The following is a 27,702-nucleotide window of genomic DNA, read 5'->3' as shown; positions in this document are numbered from 1 at the left end:
TCACACAAACAGCCATTCCCACGCAGTTTCGCACGCGTGCGCGCTCGCGAGACCCTTGGGGTACGAGGGAGGGAGGGGTGTACCGACGGTGGGGGCGAGATGCTGGATGCTGATGAAGGGATGTGAACTTCCCAGGCTCGGGATGTTCTCATCCTGTAATACGCCAGGCTGATGCTGACGTACGAAAACATATCGTCACACTGTAAAAATAATAGCCCAAGTCATTTTTTGTAAAAAATAAATAAATAAATAAATAAAATTGTTTTGTTTTTGCCTAAATCATCTCCTCATGATGCCGGCCACCTATGGTAAAATCACCTACATCCTCAGTTGGTCAGATAATGTGATTTTACCCCTTTAAGATCATCACTTCTTTGATAAAATAAACTGATAACTAAACAATCTCCCTCTAGCTCTTCTTTGCTGGGTTCTTATCTGATGCCTATGGATGTGGTAAATTGTCGGTGTTTTATTGCTGACACTAATATTGGTAACACTTTAAGGTGTCTACATAAGAGTGACATGAGCGTTTAATATACATGACATAGGATGTGGCATGAACATTATTGACACTTTGAAGTAACATTAATGCTCATGATACTTGTCATGTCATGTTTCTGACAGGCTTGTGTGACTCTTATGTAGACACCTTCAAAAAAGTGTTAACCATATCTTGCTTAAGTCACAAAGGCATGTTCAAAAAATTGCCTAAGTCATTTATTTCTCTTAAGTTACATAATTTACACAGTGTTATTACTATGCCAATAACCATCCTTTATTACATCCTTTTTGAGTGAAATGAACATAAATGTAATATGTTACACTTTTCGTGAAGTTTTTTGTGTTTCCTGCAAAACTTGAAAAAATGAGTTAGCCATATATTTTAACAGGGTGACGATATTTACTCTTCATGAAGCAACAAAAGAAATAAAAAAGGCACACCCATCTGCACCACAGATATAAAATACATTATATTTCTCGGTAAAAACACATTAACCACAGGGGTTTTTCTCTCCAAACCATTCAAACATACAAAACTTCTGTCGTGTGTCAAATTAATGTGCAACCAAAAATAGGACATGTTCTGCATGTTAATTCAATTGTTTTGCACGTAGCGCCACCCAGTGGTACAAACACTAACATGTTCTCCACTCATAACAAATATACAGATGCATCTCAATACATTAGAATATTATGGAAAAATCCATTTCCAGTAGTTCAAGTCAAACAGCCCCAACCAAGTATTGAGTTCATATAGATGGACATACTTTTCAGAGGCCATCATTTCCATATTAAACATACTTTTCAAAAATTGCATTTTGTAAAATTCAAATTATTTTGAGATACTGAATTTTGGGTCTTCGTTAAATGTAAGCCATAATCATTATAATTAGAAGACATTAGATAAATTAAGACATGAAATGTTTCATTCTGTGTGTAATGGATCTATATAAATGTGTTATTTCCACTTTTTGAATTGAATTACTGACATAAATAAACTTTTCTATGATATTCAAATTTTTTGTGATGCACCTGTATCTGCTTAACTATTCTGTAAATGCACCAGACATGTTAACAGGCTCCAAGCTATGAAAGTGGGTAAACATTCTCAGCTCAACAAATGTACCATCAATGTTGCAATCAATTATTATTGTCTATATCTCTGGTTATATTTATTCATTGATATTCATACTACTACATGCAACAACTTATTTAACATGCTAAAATATATTTTCTACAATGTGAGATATCTGTAAAATGCAAAGTACTTTCAGAAAGATATATTAATATAAATGCCAAATAGCAGTAATGTATGTATATGTCTTTTTTTTAAATATTCTTTATTATGTCTTCTATGTCTATGTGTCTGTAACTTGAGTTGCTGTTAAAACTAAATTTCCCCATTGCTGGATAAATAAAGTCATATGTCATCTTAGTAATTATGTGTAAAAATAAAATGGAATAATAAGATTGTGCTCACTCACTATACATGCACCTGTAGAGGTTGGCCATAATAACAGAAACACGTCATAATAAAATGGTCAACCAGTGAAATTATGTTGGTTTAGGAGGACAAATGTAAAGTGTTATGTTTTGGCAACATTTGGGGGATTCTCAACAGTACGGAAGAGCAGTAGCGGTACTCCTTTGCAAAATAAAAATATAAAACACTTAACACATAACACATAAAATACGGCGATATGTCCAAAATATTCTATCCCAATATAGGCCACGTCATGATTCTAACAATATGCATTATCATGTCATGTTTTCCATTAATTAAAAAACATCAATATGAGATAACCACATGATAAAGCCTGAGTGAACACTTGACAAATAAAATACTAATTTCCTATTTAATTAAGAACATTAGTGCAAAATTAAGGTTACAGTTTCAAGTAAAATAAAATACATATAAAAAATATATTGAACTGTTATGCTACAATGCTGTTTCAAAAAAGTTGTGTAAAGCATAGTTAAAAACAAAATGCATCAAATTCAGAGTGTATATTAACAAAAAACAAAATTTGATCTGTTTAAACATGAAAAAGACTGTCTTTGTATGGTTTTCAATTGACTGTATGTCAAAAATGATGAATGAAATTATGTTTTATTTACATTTTAAGACGTGTGGTAGCACGTGCTTGTTATTACCAATGTGATCGATGAAATTGTGGATCACAATATCTCATTATATATGATTTCATCACAATAGGATTCCATTGAAAGACAATACATTATAATGTTGAATTTTCACCAAAAAGCTAGTTAGACTAAAAATACTGAAGTTGTTTAAGTTAATCAACAGCACTAAACAAAACATTAAATGAATGACAAACTAATTTTTGACAATGTGTCTTGCAATTAAACATATCATGGTGTCACAATTGTTTCTTATAGTTCCTATATGATGTTATGGCCACAACAAGGCAGGCTAGATCCATTGATTCACACCTCGTCAAGCAACAGAAATCAAGACACACTCAGACTGGTAACATTGTTTAATTTGCCACCGTCAACAAGTGTTGATTCATCCCAGTGTAGCTTCAGCTTCGTGTTCGTAACTGTCAAAGTTGAAACCAGTACGATCGTCTGCTGCTGTAGCCTAAAAGCTTCAAAGATGGCCAAACTGTGTGTGTTGACATGTACCGCTGCACATTACTGATGCACTTTAATGTTATTCACATTTGATCACCTCTGAGATGAGACATGTCTTTCCTTTCTTAGCTGACAACTTTTGAAAATATGGCACTCTCTGGATGCTTATTAATCAAAAAATCTCTGTTATCTTACACTACTCACAGGAGTCATAAAGCTCCACAAATGATCAGGCCACATGCTAAATTAACAATATTATACCTTGTCCGTTTAAACATTTAGCCCAGCAGATGCTCAACATCTTAGCACAAGGTTTGGTAAGTTTGTGTTTGATTTAAATGTATCCCTAAAGACCGGCTTGCATAATACTCAGCATATTATGCTCATCCATAACATACACTTAAGTATAATTTGGATGAGCACAGAGGTATACACACATAACTGCAATAACTGTTCCTTCAATATAACAGTTCAAAGCTCCTTACTTCGGATGTAAGTGTAAAGCCTAATTAATAGGGCTACTTATTAAGTTTATTCTGTAAGAATCAATATAGAAACTCTAAAACCTCACTCCAGACAAACTTCCTCCTTGCAGAAAAAGAGCCTCATTATAGACGTTTAAAAGTATAATATCTGCATTTTATAGGCTTTACCACAGACTCAATCTTCTTTTAACTGCTTGCACACTACGCTCGTCTACAAAAACATAATGTTTTGTACACATGATGCAAGAGAGCGCAACCACATGTCTAGACAGACATTAACTCAGATATTTCATCATTCATCAACACAAAAATTCCACATTAGATGAATTGTTGCTAATAATATGCAAATGTGCAGGCATTTTTATGGTCGGTAAACATAGCCCTAACCATGGTTATCTGATCTCTTTTGCTATGCAATAGTGAAATATATTTAAATATTATACGTTTAAAAGTCATATCTAAACTGAACGAGAACGATAAGAAATGCAAATAACCTGTAGGGGTGGGTTTGAATTCCTGTGTCCATGAGGGAATGATACAGATGTAGGAGGCTGATATGATAATCATCATCCATTTGGGAGCAATAGGCCCACAGCTGCAGACCATAATGGAGACCTGGGAAACAGAGAGTAGCAAGAAAGACAGACTAATATAAAATACATCATTTACAGAGACGTATCTGCATAAAATACATAGTTAACATGATTTATTAGCCACAGAGATGCACAATTATTGTCACATTCTTTATTTTAATCTCTACTGGGCATTCACTGTAAGCATAAACAGTAATATGTGGAATCACTGGGGAGAAAATATGGAGCAAAATTTACACACGCCCACACTAGCATTTTCAAGTTCACATTTGCTCTTTTTTAAATTCAAATGACGCTATGGATTCATTCCTGGGGGCGATTTCCTTGCCATTGTGTTGAATAATGTAGAACAAGTTTTGTTGCTACAACATCAAAGAGTGCACATTAGTGCAAACCCATATATGGAAGAGTAGAGGGGGTAAATAGAGCAGGACACGACAGAAAAACAAGAGTCAGAAAACGTCTTGGCAAATAAATGTGGACGACAACCATGCACCGCCACGAAGCCGATCACTAAGCAGCTTTTAACGGGGTTGTAATTTCGCTTGGAGCCCAAAGATCAGACACAGCTGTGTTTGCACAAGGAGCAGCGACACCGAGGCTAGCATGCTAACGCTAGCTTAGCCCAGTTACCCTGACCCTGCGCCATTTACCAGCCAGCTAACAGTTTGCGGTCAGACTGCCAACAGTTTGAATTGCACTCACAACTAACTTGCCCGCAATTAAAATGCGTCACTTTCGATTCCCGCAAAGACAACACGGGGAAAACTAGCTAGAGCCGGAGTTGCAACTTACCTGCTGCTAGCAAAGCCACAGGGGAGGATGATGATAATGATGGCAGTTCTTCTTCTGGTTGTCATGCTAGCCCGAATGCTAACGCTGGTTAGCTCCCTTCAGGACGCCTCAGAGGGAAACGGGTTTAAATGTTTTATCTGTCAAAGTGCGGTCAACTCACTGTGAGAGGTCGCCGGAAAGAAAAGCTACGGCAGATAAAACTGTTATCCAGCCGCTGACGGCAAACTTGGATAGTTTGTTAAGGTTACTTCGACAAAAAAAAAGATCCAAACTGACCACCGAGCCACTTTGCAGGCGAATTGTGATTGGAGGGTGAATGCCACCAATCACCTGTGGAGAGCTCGGGGAGGATGAGCTCACTGGTACCCCCGCCCACCCACCAATAATAACAATAATAATAATAATAATAATAATAATAATAATAATAATTTATTAAGGGTTTTTTTTAATGAGCACACTCTTCATCCTGTGTTTATTTATGTATTGCTATTGTTAGTATAATTGTTAATGTTTCTGATTCTCTGCTCTTTTGCCTCCCTTGATATTTTCATAATACTATGTATTTTATTGTATTGTATTTATTTCTCTTTTTTTTGTCTTTTTTGTGGTTCTTCGTTCTAATGTACCGTTTAAAAAAACAAAAATGTGGAAAACAGCTGTGGAATAACTTATGTCTTGTACTGATGCTTATGAATGCTAATTTCCAATAGTAAAAAAAATATTAGAAAATAATAATATATTAATAATATATTAAAACAATAATAATAATATTGCATTTTTAATTAGATTTCTTTGTTCAAATGGTGCATTCAAGTAAAGAGCAAAGGCTACACATGTAAATTTAGCCTATATTTGAATGCACAAATACCAAAAAGGCAGCTCCTGACAAAATCTTGCTAATTTATTTAAGCCTGACACAGTCCAACAAGTGATGAGACACAACAGCGACAGTGTTTTTCCAACATGGTTGCAGTATTTGTTATGTAACTGTCTCCGGGGCTGGTCACCTCCCTCCCACCGCCCCATATCTCTGCCCCTTCACATGAGTCCTGTCGCAGGGCAGGGCTGCCTCCTCTGAAGCTGTGATATTTGCACCCCACATTTTTTATGATCAGACACAGATGAAAGAGAATGCTGCATAGTGGAAGCATATGGAGTCATTTTCTCTGATGCTCCACCACCACCACCACCTCCCACTGGCTGTTAAAGCTGCATGCACGCCTGCCCAGTGACTCTGAGAGTGGAGGAGGCATCGCTATGATTAATATCGCTTTGCTCAACTCTCCCAGCAAGGTCATCAGCAGCCATCTGTAGGCAGTGGAAAAACCCTAATATCCATTTAGATTTGAACATCCCATTGTTTCTCCGCGCTTACACGATTCAGCCCAGTGCACTGGCAAAGTGGCTGGCACGTACTCTGGCTGCTCTTTTAAAGTTGTACAGTACACTGCATCACATCATGCCTGCAGTGGTCTGTTTGATGAATTCTCAGGTGTCTGTTGGAATACAAAAGCGCCAAAAGTCTGGGCTGCACGTTCGCATCCAAAATAGCATCTTCTTTGACTATGGTGAACTGTAAATGAATGTGAAGCTGCTTTTCATCGTTTCCAGCAGCATGTCAATGTCTTCTCCTCTCATCTAGAGGGCAGTGGAGACCCATGTAAGGATCCGTGTCTCCACTGGGATTACAGTGCATAATGCAGAATGCTCACCTCACTATCTCTTTGCCTTCTGAGCCCCAAGTTACACAGCTGAGCCAACCAGTCAGCATATTCCTCGCGTATGCTTTACAAAATATTACACTATATGTAATTAGCTTTTGTGGATTTAATTTAAAGAATATATTATATAATAATGTTAAAGACATTAACTTTGCATGCATCCCACAGATGAGGAAGAAGCAGTGTGTGCTGGGGATGCTGTTTGATTTTGTGTGCGTGCAGTGCATGCAGGGAAGGGAAGGGTCAGAGACTGGCACTCTGGGGTTGCATACTGAGATCAAAGAAGAGTAAGTCAGATATCAACATCCGTTTCCCCCCCTCTGCCAAACAAGTTGGACCTACTGCTGACAACAGTTCAGATGAAGGATGTTGTTTCATTGTGCTTCACAACAGGGATCCTGATTGAAAAGTAGATCTGTTTCCATGGCTGCTATTACCGTTTTTTTATGTTTCGTGTTGACAGTTGTCGTGATGGCACTCTGACTGTCCCTCTGAGTGGAATCAATATAGATATTTTATTGTCAAATTTCCTCTGAAAGTGTTATTTTCTAATGTGATTTTGCCATAATAGAGTGGTGATGACATAAATGCACTGTGCTGCATGATTGCTTTTTAAAGAATATCTGTCTATGCGGCCATTTTTAAAATATGTCTCAAGCCTTTCCGGAGCTTTTATTGTATTTTCTTGTTCCCTCTGTACAACATTTACCACTATGCTCTTGTTCTACCGTGTTAGTTGTCAAAATGTCCCTGCAGCAATGTCACCAAGACAAATTCCCACATTTATTGTACAGCCTCTGACTGACAGGCACTGACAGAAGGGTTTGTTTGGGCAGGGCTCACCCTGTTCCAGCTTCTCTGCTCCAGCTCTCTCTGGAAGCAGACAAACTCCCTCCGGTCATGGATGCTGGTGAGTAGTTTCCATAGCAGCAACAAAGCCACACCCAGCACCACAACAGAGGCTGATAGCACTGCAGTGATCAGGATCACGTTCGGACCTGATGGGCATTCTTGAGAGACGGGGAAAGCTGCAGATCTAACAGATCAACATTTGTGTGAAAATCAGAATACTAGAATACGAGAAAAGTTGGAAAAAAGTTGATGAAAATACCCAGACCATTCTGAACTGCACATGATACACTAATGACTCCCAAAGCAATTGGTCAGAAAACTGATGACAGCCAAAAAGACCAAATAACAGTTACTGTAGTCTCCGAACTGCTTTTATTCAATTTCACAATTTCTGTGGGTGCAGAAGGGCACCATAAGCAAAAAAAGGTACATTTAAAGGGTTTAATCTATAAGATAAGTTTCTCTGTTGAAGCCCCACTCTGTGATTTACTATTACATAGAAGATACATTTTTAACATTAAGGAAAAAGAGCCCCCCAGAGCTGCTTTTCTACAACTTATTCAATGTATCGGTGCAGTAAAACTATATAATAAAATAGAGAATTGCAAAAGGAAATAGAGAAATAGCAATAAAATACAGAATCTGGTACCCACTGCATTTAAGAGGTACATAAGCATGGACAGAGTATTCTTTTTGTCCAGTCCTCAGCAGGACGTGTACTCTGCAGCCCTCTGTGTTCACTTCCTTACAGCTGTGAAGGCCTGGAGACGGGGGCACTGTTGCTAAGACACTGCCATGACCCATCAGAGTGAGGTTCAGGTGGGGACACCTTGTCTCGCGCTGCTTTAGATTGAAGCCCATTAAGAAGACCTTGCACAAGATGCACTGTCTGTGGAAAAGAAGCATCAGAGTAATCAGAACTGAAACAGTGGTAAGCAGGGTAGAGAGAGATAGAGTTCTTTTATGAGTTTTTGTCTTCATCCCAACTCCCATACAATTTCCACTTCATTTGCAAGGACCAGAAGGGTTATGTTACCTGTGCCATGTGCAGATTCTGGGGCACGAAGGGCAAAGCTCTCAAGATGGGCCTTGGAAGAAGTTGTCATGGCAAATTCAAGTGCCTCAGTGGCAGCACCCTCTGCCTGCACAGATCTCTTCCTTCTAAAACAGACACGACTCCAAGCTGAGAGGGCACTACGTGCTCGACCACTAAATGCTGGGTGACCTATCGTCGAATCCGAGGGCCTGTGGTGGCAACACATGGCTGCTGCTGCCTGCTGACTGTGACAGCAGCATGGGTTGTTAGATTGAAGACAAGTTTTCTCAGTTAATTGATGACAAACACTGGCATAAAATGTAGACGTTATTGAATGCCAAATGACAGTTGTTTTTCCATGATTAAAAAAAAAATCACTCCTACTAAAGATAAGACTGCCAATGTTGAACTAATGAATCATTCAGCTGGATGTGTGTGGTAGTTGTAGTAACTTGGATAGAGTAGCTGATAAACAGAGATGAGTAACATTTATACTTTGATCTCAGTAAAACTGAAGGTTTTTACGATCACGTATTATATATATATATAATATATGATATTCTTTTGGTGTTTTCAACTATGGTTTTCAACAGCTGCCCACAGACACATTCGGCTGAGAGTCACAAGTTAAAATGGCTTGCCGAAACGCCCAACAACATTGAACATGTGCTGTTTGTGATGAATGAAAATAAGCTCTGTGGCAAACACACTTTTCTGTTTCTCACATGTTTTATTCAGTACTATGATCTCCACAAATGAACACCACTTTTATTCTGTTTGAGGCGTTAATGCAGCCGACGAAAGTAAAAAGCTAATGTTATGCTATAGCGAACTACACCACAGTTGCATGACTTAAATGTCACTACCGTTAGCTTTAAGACGCTCTCCGACAAGCTAACCAGCGCTTTTGACAAGCTAGCGAATCCGTAGCCTAATAAATTGTTTATTAACCAAATCTACAATTTACCAGAGTTTGCAAGAGCACTGAAAAGGGCGGACTAGAGAGAGAGTTGTTGACGTTTAATATCCCCAATAACCACTGTAGTCTCATGTAGCCACTTGTTAGCAACAGCCTTTTTAAGGACACATAAAAACTCCAAAATTCACAAGTGGGGGTATTTACCAATGTACTTTATGTCGTACAACAAAACACAAACATCTCTTAAGCTTGTGTTAACCACAGACCTTATTTCGGGCATCTAACCAAAAACCCATTCAGAATCCTCATTGAGTTTGAGACGGTTTGAGAGGAAAGACCCCAGGGAGCTAAAATGCTAATTACTTCCATGTTTAAGAACTTATTCCTGTGGCGCCCTATAGTTAGAGCAACTAACATTATATTTGTAATGTACTGAGTGGGTATAACCAGGGCCTAGTGCTAGCTAATGTAAGCTAGCTAAGCAGTGCTAGTAGCCTGTATTAATTGCTCATTATCTGTCAAATACTTGACTTGGGATTTGACTTGATTTCACCAAGGCAAAATGACTTGGAACATGCTTTAGACTTGGACCAAACGATTTGAGTCACATTGAGTCTGTTTCTCCACACAGCTTGCATTCATTCAGTGCTCATTGTATAAAGATGTCACGGCAGTAATGGCAACTTGATTACTTCTGCTACTTCCCTGCATTCATCTTTACGAGGGGTCTGCAACCTTTACTAACAAAAGAGCCATTGTTGTTCAAAAAAAGAGAAAAAATGTCAGAATGGAGCCACAGACGTTATTTTCAGCTATACAATGAAGATAAAACAGCCTACTAAATCGAAACGAGCCTACCAACATTACTAATAGGTCATAATGAGCATTTCTTGATATGATTTTGTCAGAATGCAGCAACTCAGAACTAGACGAAGTCGGCAAAATTTAGCGTTTAATGCTGCACATTTTAGTCAACATGTAGTTGACATTTTAGTTGAAAACATTTTTTTAATGTCAATATAAGCGACACATTTTTACAACTGAAGAATACAAATTGCTGTGGGCCTACACCAATGATAAATGAACATTAAAATGAAAAGAAATAATCTTTTCATTTCGTATCATTTTGTTGTCACAGCCTCAGGGAGCTACTGCAAATGGCCTGAAGAGCCACATGAGCCTCAGGTTGCCTACCCCTGATCTATACCCTGCAGACACACCTGCAGTGCTGTGGGATAGTAAAGCATGATGAAGGAGTTTTATTTAAAAAATGATATAGATATAATCACCTCCTGAAATATGTGACAGATATTCTAACAGCGGTTGTCCATGTGTGACACATAGCTCCTCTCTGCAGTCCTCGGTCACAGCTGAAATCACTGCATTCACAGAACTACCGGTAGTAAGCATGGTTGGGCTTTTTGCTGCTCTTATGACAAACACACTTCCCTCAAACACACTCTCCATGCCCGCTGCACACTTCCAATGCATTACCACGACAGCAAAAGTATGAGTCGGCCGCCTCGCCCGGTTCTGCTTTATCGCATTGGCACAATGATCCCAATCTGCTTTCTTTATGCCTGTAGCACAAAAACAAATATATGTTGCTCGATTCCTTCCTAAACTATAAGAAATTAAGCTTGTTAGCACTATAATAATACTATATATACTTTAATACTATTAAAAACACATCAGTGAGACACACTGTTGCACTGAGTCATATTTCACTTCATTAAAATGCATTTTAGTTTATTTTGGAGTCAATCTGCATACACTATCCTGCTGCTGTAAATGCTTAAAACAGCACCAAATGCACAGCTGCAAAAAGCCCCAGACAAAGTCACAATTTACTCCTTTTGGAAATTATTTCTAAAAAAAATAATAGTACTAACACACTGTTTGTTCTGGTCATTTTATGCAGCATATCCTCATACAGCGGTTCACATGATATCTCATGAAACATGGCAGTTCTGTTGTAATATTACGTTCATGCACTGTCACTATGTTTACAATTTTAAACACATGGTTAATGGTGTAAAACTAAACTACTTGGTTAAGTTTAGGAAAAAAACAACACTTTGTTAAGTTCAGGGGGAAAATGGCTCTTGCTAACAAATGAGACAACAGAGGTTGTTGCTGACATTGAAGGCATGAGACTATGGTGTAGTTCATTTATAGTCTAACATGTATAGCCATTTATTAATCTTTTTACTTGCAGTTATTGCATTTATCAAAAATCATAAAAGTGGTGTTCATTTGTGAAGATTATCTTGCTGAACAAAAAGTGTAAGTATTATAAACTGTAACAAAGTTTATTTTCTGCAATAGCCCAAAATCTAATGGATGAATCCCAATGGCTTTGTATCGAGGGAACCAGGTGAATCTTCCAGGTAGAAAAACACTTCATCCCTGCAACACTCTAGATAACAAAGATAGCAGAAGGGGAAGGAGAATGTTACGTGGAATATGTGATAAATGGCAGGTTGGTTAAAAAGTTCACAAAAAAATGTCACTTACTAACAAATGAGACGACAGAGGTTGTTGCAGACATGTCATGGTTGGCTTAGTGGTTTGACATTGAAAGCTGCGGAGACTGTGGTGTAGTTAATTTGTAGTCTAACATGTAACGTATAGCCATTTATTTTGCAGTTGCACAATGTTCCTTTCCTAAACAACATGAAATTAAGCTTGTTAGTGAAATTGATGCCATCAAGCTACTTCACCGACCTGCATGTGCCACACTCCAGAGTGCCGTTGCCATGGCTACGTGAAGGACTGTGAAGGATCACGTCCTTACGACATGAGCTCTCGTATACGGGGCTCAGCAGGACCTCAACCTCTTCACTATAGCCTTGGGGCTTAATAGTAACACAGGACATTCTTTGTGAAGCAGTCACGCACAGAGGTGCTGTAATGCTTACATAAAAGCTCACCTACGGGGGAGGGCAGAATTTCTTGAGCACAATTATAATGCTCCACTAATGAGGTAATCATAATTAGCATTACCGTTGCTTCGGCTGTGAATGGCCGCATGCTAACAGCAGCACTTACCACACACAGAGCCACATGACTACACACCTCGTCACCTAAGGAGGTGTTGGAGCGCTCTCTCCCCCTGCTCGCTGTGTCTCGGCTGGCGGTCCATCTGGTGTGATGTATAGGAGATGTGATATCCCAGTGGACGCTTGCTGTTCTCCATAGCAGCCTCAGAGGTCAGTGCCCGCAGTCAATAGAGCAGTTAACCTCTCACACTTGAGGAGGTGTCAGCATGCTATACACATGAGGCTAATGACCTTTGTAGGGAGGCAGTTTGTGCTTCACTTAAATCATACGCTTGGACTATTATCTGCAGGATGTTGTGGGAGTTGTTAGAAAGCGTTCCCGTTTTGGGAAGATGCTTCTGAGGCCCTGCAGCCAAGCAACAATATCTTTAACACAGATGAATGAGTATGTGCTTATTGACAGTGGGCCAGCTGATTTGTATGCTACTCTTTCTAGCAAGCCTTCAGTCATGGTGGCAAAGACGAACTGAATGTAGTGTCAAAGCATGGATGCTTGAATTGGTGACGGTTGGAAATCTCCACCTCTGAAGGAGGTAATCTGTCGGAAAGTGGTAGGATTAGAAAGAAAATATGCATTAACCACTTTTGATTGACGTCTACATGATGCATGTGGATGTCAGTTGATATTCTACGATGTTCTAAAAGTTGACAAAACCTATAAAAAAACAAAAACAACATCATCAATTGATCCGAACAAGTATTCTAGGATGCCACAGGCCTCTAGCCCTGTCCAAAAACTATTAAAAACACATCAATGAGCCACACTGTTGCACCGGGTGATATTTCTCTTCATTACAATGCGCTCTGGTGCTTTAGTTTATTTTGGAGTCAATCCTGCATACACTCTCCTGCTGCTGTAAATGCTCACAACATCACCAAATGCACAGCTGCAAACAGCCCCCGACAAAGACAGAATTTACTCCTGTTTGCTGAAAACTTCTCCTCCTACTACTAATGTGCTCTTGTATTATTTTGATTAAAGTACTGTAGTATATTGTATGCTACAAGTGCTATATTCTATGTTACTTTTAGAGTTCTGCTTTACTAAAGAAGCCACAGTCTGACCTTTTGTTCAGAACAGAACTGTAATAACTGGTTCAAACCAGAATAATGAACTGTAAAGATCTGGGGGTTGTCAGACAGTAGAGGTGTTGGAATTTGAATATAAATAAGTATAGGTTGTATCCCTTTTAAGGTTAAAAAGTAGACTTAGCAGCATGTTCGTTCCCGCTGCGTTGCGTATGGGCTGGAACATTTGAATTAAATGATCTTACACACAGACAGAAAAGCCAGAGAGAACTGAGGGCTCCATTGGACTCGGGCCACCTTTTTTTTCAGCAGCCTTGAAATTGACAAAGTTCTCCTCCGCTGTAGGCAGTGTATTCTGATGTTTGATAATAAAGAAAACTAAAAGGAACTTCGACTTCACTTTTCTCACTCAGAGAGGTAGTAAATTTCCACCACAGTACTAATGCATTGTTTGGTTTGGTCTTTTCATGCAACATATCCTCCATATGAAACGCTTCATATGATATCCCTCGAAATATGACTGTACAGTTCTAATATTATATTCTGAACTCACAATATTTCCAGTTTTACACATATGGTTAATGTTGTGAAACTGAACTACTTGCTTATTTTCAGAAAAAAACAGAGGTTATTGCGGACATTACCGTCATGGTTAGCTTAGTTGTTTTAACATTGAAGACAAGAGACTGTGATGTAGTTAATTAGGGCCACAGGGCAATCGCACCGAGCACTATTGTTATATGGATTTTTTCTTCTTCCTCTTCCGGACATAATTTCGTCCCACTAGTAGTCAAATTATATATCAAAATGTGTGGTTTGATCGGGATCGGTGTACTATTACTTTTCTCTATGAAATACGAATTTTTTGCGACATAAAAGGGGGAAAATGAACAATAATTTGAGATTTTCAAACATCTACTTCTCCGGCATAATGACCTAGAGACTCCATTTAAACTTTAAACAGTAGACACAAGTCTTGTGTATTGGTGTATTAATCCATGTTTCGATAGGTCCATGTTCGCCATCAGAATAATAATAATAATAATAATAATAGACGGACCAATTTCAATAGGGTCCTCGCACTGTTAGTGCTCGGGCAATATTTATAACAATCTGAGTGGTTCCATTCTGCATAACGAGTACTTTTACTTTTGATACTTTAAGTGCATTTTGATGCAGGACATTTAATTGGATTAAAGTAATTTTGCAGTGTGGAATTAGTACTTTCACTTTTGTTTTGTTTTTTTCAGAGCTTATTTTCTGCAATAATCCAAAATCCAGTGGACATTGTGCAATGGCTTTGTGTCGAGGGAACCAGGGGAATGCTGCCGCCGGGTACAAAAATACGTAATCCCTGCAACACTCTATAGATAGCAGAGATAGCGGAAAAAGGAGGAGAATGTTACATGAAAAATGTGACCAATGGCAGGTTGGCTGGCTGGCTTAAACCAGTCTAAACAGTCGACTGCACTGGGTGAGTCAGACTACCAAAGGATTGTCCTGACAGAGAGTCAGGGCAGATGCAAAATGTAATGCATAACACTCAGGCAAGAATATATATGTGTAATCAGTAGTTAAGCATGCTCTCCCTCTTCCCTCTATCCCCGTCCTCCCCCTTTCCCTCCCTCTAACAACTCTGTCTATCGCTCATTTCATTCACTCTCCCTGACAGACGTTCCATTTCCTCCAAATAGATAAATAAGTACCATTCACAGAGGAGCGGCACCCGCATCTCGCACATCCATTTTCAGCCTTGGGTGGCCATTTATTCAGACAGAAATAGATTAATAATGTATCTATATTCACTCCACCTGTCAACTGCCCAGACTGCAATGAGGTCAAGACACATAAGGGTCTCATGAACCCAATGAGAGCGCGGTATGGATGTTTAACACATGGGGGACAAAGACATACTGGCACAGCACGTAAATAGGCCCACGTGCACACACCCCCACCTCGCCATCTATACAGAAACACAGTGAGATTAAGAGATGAAAGCTCGGGTTTGGATTACTCCACAAACACTCCAGCTGTTTCTCATCAGGGTGTGCCTGTCAGCATCTTCTCTACCCGGGGAACTGTGCTGTTGATTCTGACCTTTAAATCACCGTCTTTGACTTCTGTCTGCAGAAGCCTGGACCTCTATTTCGCTGCTAGGATTGCTGACGGGAATCAATTTAGCACACGCTGCAATATCTGCTCCATAGGATAAACATCGTAGGCTAGCAGGGACCACAGCTAACCAATGGGTGCTATACAGACACACACATGCACACACACACACACACACACACACACACACACTCACACTGTTGTTATGTGGTGGCTTGTTCTGCTGAGCTTTGGTCTTTGTTTGTGAATATAAGCATGAGATATCAAAAGCTGCATCAAGCCTTTTCCCTCAGAGGGGAAGACTGTAAAAAAAGAACAACGTATAGAAAGACAACAGCTCCAAGCAACATTATTATCCCAATAAATCTTGTTTCTATCCACCGAACGACTGGGAGTCCATTCTATATATTCTATATACTCACTCTCCTTTTAGTTCATGTTTGCTCTCCAGTATGTTGATCTTTAGCTGCTATAGAAGTTCCTTTCAGCCAACTTTGTTTTTGTCTGTTTGGTGCCAGATAGCAAAATGTAATTGAATCAACAGTGAAATATTGTCAGGCTAAAGTATTGAATCGACACTGATGCCTGACAATGACAGCAAATTGAATCAATACTGTTTCACTCATTATCTAAGAGAATGCATCAGATTTAATTTGAATTGATTTTGCGATATTAAAACAATGTTTCACTAATTAACTACAAGAAACCAGACCTTTCCATGGCATTTCATATATTCATACAACATGTGTATTGTTCTTAAAATTCAAGATAACTTTTGCTTTAATTAATTAATTAATTTAATAAATCTACAAAAAATGAATGACTGCAGGATAAATTTGCATAATTCTTTACAAGCAAAATATGATTAAAAATGTGCCTGTGAGTATTTATGAAACTACACTTACCAAATATAAAAAATAATAATAATCACACTTGCAAATTAAACAGTGAGGGAAATACTCATACAATATTAATGAGATCACCTCAGGTGAATTACCACTTGCAGAATTTTTGTTTTACATTTTTAATCTGAAGTTTTTTTTCTTTTTGTCTCACCTGCTCTCTCCACACTCGGCACTTCTTCTCTGAGTCACTGAAGGTCAGCTGCCGTTTCTTTTTGTGCTCCAATGAAGATGCACAAAAGAAAAAAAAAAAGTGGAAAAAAGAGATAAAAAAACCCAATCAAAACAGATTTTGTGCAAGTGCAGGAAACATAAAAAATAGTAACCTTATCAAACTCAAGAAAACTCTTTTCATTGATAGTTTTCCTCTTTACTTATTGTTGTACCAAAAGTGTCTTTCAGAAGCTACACTTTCTTAATTTCAAGGGTATTTTTTTGTTTTTACATGGTTTGTATTCAAAATAAGAAATAGCAAGCAGAATTAAGTTTTTTTAATCACATCTTGAATGCAGTCATGACTCAGGTGTTAAAGTATCAGTGTATATTGCTAAAGAAAAGAAAAGAAAAATAATTATTTTCTTCATAGCAAATCTGAGACCCTATTATAACATCATACACACTAAAATTAGTCCTGAGACAAAAATATAATGGCACTTGTTTTTGCTATAAAAAACATCTACCACATCAAAATCCTGAGCTGCTTACATGTATTTTTACATTTTACTGATTAAATTATTCTATTGTTTGCTGGATCCATGTCAAATCACTATTAGTCTACATGTTACAACTATTACAATCAATAAAAGTGTAACAATTTGCCAAGACAGTTACACAGCTAAAAGTTGAGTTTGCGTTTTCCTTCATTAACCCTCTTGTTATGTTGCAGGGCAAACTGACCCATTTCAAAGTTTAAAAATAATTTTAAAAAATAGTTAAACGTGTTTTTTCACGTGTCAAATACATTTAAAAAAAATTAATTTCATGTAAAACAATTGTATTGTATACCATACGTACATTTAAAAAAGTTTTAACCTGCATTTTTTATTAAAAACAAGTGAATGATCCTCATTGAACCATGATCTGTGAGAGGTAAAGAACACTATTGCACTAAATATTGATTAAAATGGTTTGTAATGGACTTATTCATGAAATATAAACAATGTTTATTAGGATCTTTTAGCTTCTGACAAATGTCTGTCAAGTTGACCCACAGACATTATTGCTGTTCCTGTGAGAAATGAACATAAAAGGAGGGTTAAAATAATCAAACGTACCTCTTATAGCACATTTTTAATGGGGAGGTTTGACTCTCCCTTTTTTTTTTTTTTTTTTGCCATTTTCCTCCAAAAAACAACAAACAAGTTGCATGCAACACAGTGAAGAAGTACTTAAAAAAAAAAAAAAAAAAAAAGTTTTAATGTTGTTATTCCCCAGTCCTCTCTTAATTTGAAATATTTTGGTGGGGAAGCTGGCAGAGGACAAAGCAGTCAAAGCTTAATATCAAACCTGTAAATTTCCTCTGTGACTATTTTCCCATCAATTGGAAGTACGACGTCGCCCTGTTTGCCGTCTCCAGCACAGTGGAAACCAGCCTCAGAAGAAAACACCAGCAGTCGATACGCATTCGTCCCGCCGATCTGCTCCTGCAAGTGAAGAACATCAAACAGTCAATGAGCAGCCACTTGGCAGCAAATGAAGCACCGTGACTGATATAAGTGTTTCTGACAGGCTATGGGAGAAGAATTACCTTTCTGCTTTTGCATGTAATCAAATGACTGCGGATGAGTAATACGCTGAAATCTGAAACCTGTCATTATGAAATGATTGAAGTAAAATTTTCATATGTGGAAACTCATAATGACTTTTCAATCCAGACTTTAGAGAGTTTCCGAAAGGAAGCTTAGTATTCTGAAATACCGCTCTTCTTCTATTGTCTGCAGTCTTTCCACTTCCTCCACATGTCGCCCACCCAAACCAAAACAACAATCTCTGTATTGCAGTGCTGCTCCCCGCTGGGCGGCCTCACACACATTACCACACACACACACACACACACAGTGGCCGGCATCGGGGCATCCAGCCCCCCCTCCGGTAAATCCAGGTTACCGGAGATCTAGTGCCCCCCTACCAGCTCAAAGAGGCTTCTGTTGGCTGTGAGACTCAGGACGTGCTTGTAGGTGAAATAAAAGGTGGAGGGCCGGGGCTCAGCCCTCTTACAGGAGCTCCTGATATACACCGTCTTATCCACAGATGCCCTGGAGTCTTTTGGAGTGGGAATGAATGGAGGGGAGGAAAAGTTTTGAGAAGCGATTTTGGGACTGAAGGGTGGAAAGTGAATAACTAATGCTCTCCATTCTCTCAAAAGCTACCAGTTGTCCTTGAGCAAAGCACTTAATCCCCAGTCGCTACTAGCGCTGCTGCTCGGTGGCCGGTAGTCAGATTATGATTGTACCGGGCAGCTCCCAGGTGTGTGACTGTGTGAATGTTGCACAAGGGTATTCCATATAAGGGAGTATGATGGTTTAAAAAGTAAAAAAAAAAAAAAAAAAGGTTCTTGGCCTACATTTCAGGTATGAAGGGAATGCAAATTCAGACAGAAGCGTTCTGAAGTGTTGCTCATGTCTTCAGCTCACAACTTCCCAGCAGGTCGTCCTTCAGTGAGAAGGACACATCCATCAGGTTCACTGTAAAAAAATGTTTGTAGAAATTTCAATAAAACACTGTCAAATAGCATCAGAAATGGGGCGTAAAATAAAAAAATGTATATCACTCTAGTACAGTGGTCCCCAAACTTTTTCTTGAGGGACCCACATTTTTACCATCGTAAACTTTGGCGACCCCGCCATTGTCCATTGCTTCTATGAAGCCGAACTCAATGTGACTTTCATGGTATCCTCTCTTTTTTTTTTTTGAGATATTCAGCATTAACTCACACACACACACACACACACACACACACATATCACAAGACATCGACTAAGGCGGCTCTTCAACGAGATGCACAGCAAGTTTGCATTTTCCAACAGCTGACGCATTCCTACAGTATGTGAAGAGAAAGAAAACAAGACTATCACACCATTGCTGTTGCTGCTGGAAAAAAAACCTCCACTATCCCGACCTCCACCGTTCCAGTCCTAATGGCTCAAAACAAAACGTGAAAACAGTTTTAATGTCTTTTTAAAGGCCCCACTAGAGGGGTTTTCTTCATTGCTCTCCCTGTTTTGGCCTAAAATGCTGATTAGTGAGTCCAGCTTTCAAAATAAGAGCACATGGATGTGTTAGCAGAGTCCACCACATAATTTACAAGAAGACTGTCAAAATAAGATGCCTAAATAAAAAATAGAAGAACCCTTATTATCCTTTACAATAATTCCCTAAAATATGCAATGATGAAGATGGACTAGTGGCATTAGAATGTGCGAGAGGCACCAAATTTAGGCTTTTAGGGCAAAAATGTTCTCCAGGGGAGCATGCCTCCGGATCCCCCTGGGTCCCCCCATCATAGTCTCAGAAAGTCTTGTGGGAAACACTGCTTCTAAAGGCTTGACAGACTGGACAGACAAGAAATTCCCCAGCAGTATGTTCAGGGTAATGAAAGGAGGAGACATGTTTTGGGGTTCTTCATTGAGTCAGCTTCAAGTCAGTGCATTTGTTTGGCTGCACTGGGAATTTCATGTACAAACTTCCATTTATTTATGTTAATATGTTGGTTGTTGTTTACACAACAGTTTATTTAAAAATGTTTAAATAAACCTTTTTGGTTAAGGCATGGAGTGGAAAAATAACTAATTGAGTTGAAATAATTTGCTGACAGCTTTATCCCCCCCAGTTAAAAAAAGAGTGCAGAAAATTTCAGACTTGGTAGAGAAAAGAATATTTTTTCATAGAAACCAAGGGTAAGGGTGTTTGTTTGTGTGATTTGCAATGAAACGATTGCAGTGATGAAAGAGTACAATGAACGACATTATGAATCGCAACATTAGACCTTCACCTCCTCCCCTCGCACCGAGCGGGAAGAGAAGGTGAAGCAAATGACAGCTAGCCTGCTAACACAGCAACAGGTTTTTTCCCCGTATTAACAAAGCTCAAGAAAATGCCACAATAGCCAGTTATGAAGTCGTGAGTGGCCCAGTCCTTTGTATATTTTTCTGTATGTGGCCCTCAGGAAAAAAAGGTTTGGACACACCTGATTTAGACCATCATGTGGGAAGATAAAAGTAATATAAACACCAAAATTAAAATCTATCTGGAAAAATCTCAAAACAAATAACAGCTTGTTTATGCCAACGGTGTACCTTTCGATCTATACCAGTAGTGTCGCGCTTCAAACAGGACCTTTGCCTCCTGTGCCACTGCCAAAAACTCAATGCAATGTTTTTTTCTCCTGGATGAACAGTGTCCTCCACTTCACAGAGGTCTGGAGCAAAGCTCATCACAATTGCAATATCAAGACTTTGGAATTCCTGAGACAGCACGGCCTGTGAGTTTGGACTTTTGTTTCTGACTTATTTGTAGCTTCCATTTCACCAGACCTCTATGAGCAAGATGTCTACTTACATGTAGTAAAAAAAAGGCCAACTTTACTGTCATCTAGTACACAAATATAGCATAAAAAGACTAAATGACACGACATATATTGAGCTCCAGTGCAAAACAGTCATTTGCATAAAGTAATGTAGATAGTATAGAGTGATGCGAATGTGATAATGAAAACAGCTTGTGTGTGTGTCTTTTTTTGCTCACAGCACAGCTGCATCGTTCAAATTATGCAAATAAACATAATTAAAAACAGCATATACATTTAACACTTATATGGCGTGTTTCAACACTTGCTTTTATGGGAAAAAATACATCAAGCTAATATGCATGGTCGACATGTACATAGCAACGGAAGATGTGGCAATATTTATGGAAATAATTTCTAACATATGTTACTAGCACAGCAGGGGCATGTGGTTTCTACATATTATAATTAGATTGACATCAACACTGACTGTACCAGTAATTATGGGGATGTGCCTTTTTACAGGATACTTCTCAAATATTCCTCATTATTTATCCTACTAGAAAAAGCCAGTGAAAGAGCATTTTAGCATAAAAAACAACTTTTTTTTTCTGTTTGTCAAACTCTACAATCTTAACTGTCTGGGGTCTGAGCCTATTTTGGCCATTTATTTTTTATTTTGCCCTTCATGTACCACATAAAAATGTTTACTATACCCATATTTGGCCATCCATTTTTTCTTCGCCTTTATGATCTGACAATTATTTTCTCACTTTATACTACTTTATCAACATATAATAATACTTATACTATTTACGACAATAAAAACCACAAATATGCTCAATGAACTGTTTTGGAAGTTGAAAATGTAAACAAAGGATACAAATATGAACATAAGAAACAATAGGTAACATAACATAACAAAAGGTAAACATTTAAATATAATAAAACTATATAAAAAAAGGCCCATAAAAACATGTTTATTTATAGTTTTTTTTTCCTTGTTTGCTGCAACTCTTCAAAACAAACTATGTGCTCAATTACACCAACGATCAAATATTTCTATCAAATTAAAATGATCATATCTTTGGTTTTGCATGACCTAGGAATGTCAAACAAAAACTGAGAGAAAGTTTCAAGTCTGTACTTTGGAGTGAAGTTGATAGCAGCGCTCCATGTGACCTAGTTTTTTTGTTAAACATCACATGATCTGATCAGGACGGCACGATCATAGACCCCAGAGGGTTAATATCATTTATATGGTCAAATAAATGACTGATTGGGACTTAAAGTAATAATTTATGCCCAAAGAATTCGTAGCATTTCCTGATAAATCATCCTGACAAAGAAACTGCATTGTGCATTGACAAGCTTGCGGCCCAAACGGTACAAAGGGTTGTGTTAACAGCGATCCCTTCGAAGGTGGAAGACAGAGTGTGATTCTGAGGCCACTCACTTCCTCAGCACACCAAGCACAGTGTGGCCCTGCTGGCAGACACTCTCCACAGCTCCTGACCCGCTGACTTTGGCAATCGTGATCTGAATGGTCTGCAGGTGCAACAAGAAACAAGCAGAAAGTTTTAGACTCTTCCACCGCATTAATGTACCATATAATGTTTGTGCAGGTTGTGTTTAGTAATGTGAGGCTTAACTTCGGGGGCAAAGGGAAGTTACTTTTGTTTAGATCGGCTTTTATTTCACTCTTATTTTTCGCTCCTTAACTAAACAGGTGCATCTCAATAAATTAGAATACCATAGAAAGTTTATTTATGTCAGTAATTCAATTCAAAAAGTGGAAATAACACATTATATAGATCCATTACTTTTACATTTTAAAAAGTGTGTTTAATATGGAAATGTTGGCCTCTGAAAAGTATGTCCATCTGCACTCAATACTTGGTTGGGGCTATTTGACTTGAACTACTGGAAATTTACTTTTCCATCATATTCTAATGGGCTATCAGACATCTTTTGAAACATTTTGTAGAGATGGAGTTCTTTGTCAGATGGGAAAAAGGTATTCCATAATTTGATGCCCCTAAATTTAACAATAAATAAAAAACTAAGGCATGTTCAAAAAATTGCCTAAGTCACATTTTATTTTGACTTAGGCATAATAAATCCGCTTAAGTCACACATTTGACATAGGCCTTTATCTTAAAGGGGTAAAATCACATGATCTTATCAACTGAGGATGTAGGTGATTTTACCATAAGTGGCCGGCGTCATGAGGAGATGATTTAGGCAAAAAAATTGATGTCATGAAAAGTAAGAATCTGAAGTTTCTGAAAAAGAGGTACAGATGAGGCATGTTACTCAGTTCAGGTTGCCATCCTAACAAAACTAAAACTAAAAAATATAACCTTTAATATTCCATTTGAAGGTAGCCTGTGATCTGATTTCTACTGCTGGCAGTCTGGAGGCTAACCGTCCACCCTGAACATCTAAACACATCTATACCAACTGACACTCAGTAGACGCACATTTTAATGAAATACGACCACAAGAGATGCTTCCAGTCCATTTTCTAGGCCATAAAGTGATTTTAAATCATCAGGATCTCATGGAAGCTGCTAATAATATTTTGATAAGTATGTAGGTGTGAGCTCAGCATCTTGCCAGATTCATAATGTGCCAGACTATTTCTTGGCCCGGGAGCAGTGACTTCCCAGAGTCTTGTCTTCACCCCAAGGTTGCCAGGCAACCACTAAAGACTGCAGGAAGTTATTGCTCTTTGGCAAGAATTAATCTGGCAAGTAACATCCCATAAATGCAGAAGTTGTCATTTTTTAACACACTTTTTATGTACTGATTAAACAACTAAGATATGTGTTCTGGACATTGTGTTGGGTCTGGCATGTTTCATTTGTTGTGGTCACCTGGTGGCCATTATCAGTAGTGCAGCTTTCTATAGACAGAAATTAAATTTATGTCATTAGTCGTGTTTCCATCATTCTATGAGCATTTTGAAGATTTGCATGAGAAAAGCTTGATGGAAACACCAAAGTTTGATAAAACTTTAGAAAATGAGCGTTTTTTTTTTTGTATTTTTCGAAAAAATAGTTAATGCACTAAACTGGAGATGGAAACATTTTTTTCTGAATAAGTTCTGAACATTTAACTCAATTTTCTCTCGTGGGTGGCCAAAGTTGTCTGATTAGCAACATATTGTTTGTTGTTTTTTTCTATCTTGCTCAATCACTTCTTCTTCTACTGTTTCCTGACAGATTAGCCTACAGCAATACATTACATTATACTGCCATCTTCTGACCAAAGTAAATTCCTTCAGCTTTGTTTATTGTGTCTACACTAGTTGATGGAAACGTCCCTAATTCACTTTAACTTTCACACATCATTTTATTAGCAATGTAGTTCTGAAGGAAACAACATCATTTGTTTAGAAAGAATTGTTTATTATATCAGTTGATGACAGATTTCAGCTGGCCAGCAGGGGGCGACTCCACTGCAAAAAAGTCTAATTGTAAAAAAGCCTATGAGAAAATTACCCTACCACTCAGTTGATTTGTAAACTCAGTAAACATTAACTAATTAGCCTGGAAAAATAATCTTTTGTCATACAGAAGTAGAGGTAGTTTTAACAGGCGGCAATCTCCGTGTCTGAGCATGGAGGCCAACCAGGAAGTGCCTTAAGCCTGCAATCCACCGAAAATTCGAGGAGGGGGTGCTGAATTTGGCTGCGAAAAAAAATCTGCCCATTCATTTCAGTGCAAAATTTGAAAACTTCTCACTTGATTTATTACCTCAGAAATTTTTTTCAGGACAACACTATGTTCTCAATTGCTAGTTAAAAATTATCTTCAAGACAATTTGATGTCAATAGTTTGAATAGTGGCCCCATTTAGAATAAAATAGAAGATAAAGAATCGTATGATTTGGGCCATTTCTAGCTTTGATTGACAGGTCACTGACAAGGCGAGCTGTCATCAGGAGAGAAGCAGAGCAATACGTATCCATGGCAACGTGTCAACAAAGTTATATATAATGTTATATAGATAGAAAAGAGGACGTTTACCGATTTGGTTTCATAACTTTGACCCTTTCACACTGTGTTTTCACTTAATGACAGTTTATTGACACGTTGCTGTGGATACGCATTGTTTTGATTCTCTTCTGGTGATGGCTCGCCTTGTTATTGACCTGTCAATCAACGATTCTTTATCTTCTATTTTCTTCTAAATGGGGCCATTATTCACTATTAACATTAAATTTTGAAGATTTTTTACTAGCAATTGAGACCATAGTGTTGTCCTAAAAAAAATTCTGAAATAAATCACGGGAGAAGTTTTCTCATTTTGTATTGAAATGAATGGACCCAAATGCTTCTGCAGCCACTGTCAGCGCCCCCTGTTGGAATTTTCAGTCGAATGCAGCTTAAGGCACTTCCTGGTTTGATTCACTGCTCGGACCCAGAGGTTGCCGCCTGCTCCAAACAGGCAAGAAACCAAGATGGCAATGCCTGAAATGCCAAATTTGAGGCTTAAAAGTGGCACACAAACCACTGAATGATGATCATTGTGGCTCCTTCCACTTTTTATCCACAGTCTATGCTTTGGACAGAGCCAGGCTAGCTGTAAGCTAAGCTAACCAGCTGTAGCTTCAGATTTAACAGACAAAAATAAGAATGATCTTGTGTGTGGACAAGAAAGAAAATAAGAACATTTACTTAAAAGTCAAACTAATCCTTCAATGCATTATTTGAATCCAACTTGTTCCATTTTATCGACGTGGCGCCGGGCTGAAACGCCTCACAGAAGTGAATACTCGTCCACCTGCTGTCCCATCGCGTCTGACTCTACAGCGCATTTAAAACAGAGCCGCTCAGCCCCGAGGAGACGAGGAGATGACAAGTGCAAATTTTAAGTGGCAAACAACTGGCGGGATCCAGGCTACAATCTAAATGAGAATTTCTGAGTAGGAAGAATAATGAGACAGTTTACTTTTATTGCATCCTCAATGAGAAAAGTATTGACCCACCTTGTGTTCCTGTGGCGCTGTATCTGCAGCACAATAACAGGACAGCGGCAAATAGCAGGCTCATCTGGAAAAAAAAGAAAAAGCAAAGCAATTTACTGACTGAAAATGTGAACCATTCTTTCCTCTCAAATCATTAAGGTAGAGTGCAGTTGTAATTGCTGTTTAAGGAAAATAATCTCTACACCGAGCAGCGCACAAAAGACCCTAATATTTGATCTAATGGGTGTTTGGTTTACACAATAGAAAAAGGGGCACTTACCTTGAACAGTTCAACTGTGTGTAGACAAACAAGCAGGGGAGATGGGGTGTCTTCCCTGTGGGGGAGGGACCAGATGGGTCCTCACTATGTCCCATGCAGGACATGAGCAGGCAGACTCACTCCCTCAGTTATCCTCTTTTTTTATTTTTATAGCAGCCACAAGTGGATCTGCCAGCTTATGTTTCAGGGTCTTGAGCAGCAAATGATCTCTTCAAGTAAGGCCAAAGATAAAGCAAATAAGTCCTTGGTTTTCTGCTGAGAGAAGCTGAAGAAAAGAAAAAAAGACACTTTTCTGTCATACTTGTCCTCGTGTAGCACAGGGCTGGAGTTAAAGAGCAAACGATATCCGCTGCAATCTTTGCTACGCTCTGCTTTCTCAATTGTTCAGCCTTGCTGACCACTGCATGAGACTAAAGCCTATATGGAAGGATATTGACCCAACTGCACACAAGCTGAATTAGTTTTGAGGATGAGTTGTTTTTTTTCCCACCATCTCAAAATCCACCACACCTATGCAGAAACTTGAGGGTTTCCCTTTCTTGCAGGAGCAGAGCCTTTAAACCTCCGCGGTCAGATCCACTGTCCCGCTGGTGAGTCAATTAATATGAGAGCTGATCCACATCTAATAGCAGGTTTATTTGCATCTATCTAGTGGGATTTAAGTTTTATCCCACAGAGGAGTCAGTTCCAAGGGCTGTGAGGAAATAAACTGCCCAGTGATCACATAGCATCAGACTAAAATAATAGAAGGATTATCTGCACCGAATTAAAAGACTGGAAGTAAATTTGCGGTGAATTTCTTGGAGATCAAGCAGCTTTCACTGCCCACTCTAAACCCACTGTAACGGCACAAAACAATAGAATTAGTCAGTGTGCAGAAATGAGATGGACAATACATTGAAGCGACAGCTGGTTTGTTTTTCCCCTTTGAAAGATAATGGCACTGAGAATGGAGCGATAACAGTTTGGGGAAGAAAAAAAGACCACTTTCCATTATTGCTGACTTCTCTTTGGTTTAATTCAATTCAAATTTCTTTATCAGTCTGCGAGTGGAATTTTGTTTGCAGACAGAGTTTAAAATAAAAATGCATAACAAATCACCTCCTCTTCGACCATGCAGTCAAACATCATTTGATAAGGCCAGATATAGAGTCTATTGCACAATGCAGTTCAAACAAAAGTGGAAAATATAATGTTTTCTCACAGCCACATAAGGCCGGGTTTTTTCTACATGCAAAAAGTTATTGTGGCTCTCTTCAAAGCAGTATGTGTGGAACACTGTGATCTCTGATACTTTATTTTATACTTTTTTGACACGTTGCTGTGGATACGCATTGTT

At 38.5% G+C, this 27,702-nt stretch overlaps 1 protein-coding gene and 1 pseudogene across 1 annotated transcript in view; both read right to left on the bottom strand.

Annotated features, from left to right (window-relative positions):
- Positions 1-5,273, bottom strand: part of LOC131961865 (enhancer of polycomb homolog 1-like) — a 33,200-nt gene extending 27,927 nt beyond the window's left edge. Inside the window, exons 1-2 of the mRNA XM_059326779.1 lie at positions 4,973-5,273; positions 4,079-4,199 (exon numbers count right to left, since the gene is read on the bottom strand). The gene's annotated coding sequence lies outside the window, so the exon portion shown is untranslated. The remainder of the gene's footprint in view (positions 1-4,078; positions 4,200-4,972) is intronic.
- On the bottom strand, positions 1-26,168 carry LOC131962424 (integrin beta-1-A-like; annotated as a pseudogene).
- Positions 26,169-27,702: the final 1,534 nt, after the last annotated feature.

Source organism: Centropristis striata, chromosome 23 (genome assembly GCF_030273125.1).
Source record: "Centropristis striata isolate RG_2023a ecotype Rhode Island chromosome 23, C.striata_1.0, whole genome shotgun sequence".
Lineage (NCBI taxonomy): Eukaryota > Metazoa > Chordata > Actinopteri > Perciformes > Serranidae > Centropristis > Centropristis striata.
This window is presented reverse-complemented; position numbering and strand designations above follow the sequence as displayed.